Genomic DNA, 481 nt, shown 5'->3' with positions numbered 1-481 from the left:
GCGCTGCCAACCCCACAGGAAGTTGCCTGGAGCTCCCCAGGCCTGGCTTAGCATCATCAGAATGTGGCCCCTGCTGGACACGCAGCGCAGCACCCCAGCTGGGAACCGGGCCGGGCAGCCCATCTCCCTGCGGGTGGTCCTCTCCTAAATTATTCCGACACTAGAGGCCCAGTGCACAAAATTCGTGAAAGGGGCTCGGCTCTCGCAACCCCGGCTTTGTCTGGAAGGTCGTTCCACTGTTCAGCTGTCTGGTCTAATTAGCATATTACACTTTTATTCTAGACTAGAGGCCCGGTGCATGAAATTCATGCACAGGATGGGGGGGGGTGTCCCTCAGCCCGACCTGCACCCTCTCCAATCCAGGACCCCTCAGGGGATGCCCGACTGCCTCTCGCAATCTGGGACTGCTGGCTCCTAACCACTCACCTGCCTGCCTGCCTGCTCGCCCCAACCCCTCTGCCTGTCTGATTGCCTCTCACCA

The sequence above is a fragment of the Myotis davidii genome, unplaced genomic scaffold (genome assembly GCF_000327345.1).
Source record: "Myotis davidii unplaced genomic scaffold, ASM32734v1 scaffold2091, whole genome shotgun sequence".
NCBI classification, from domain to species: Eukaryota; Metazoa; Chordata; class Mammalia; order Chiroptera; family Vespertilionidae; genus Myotis; species Myotis davidii.
Note: the sequence above shows the minus strand (reverse complement) of the source record.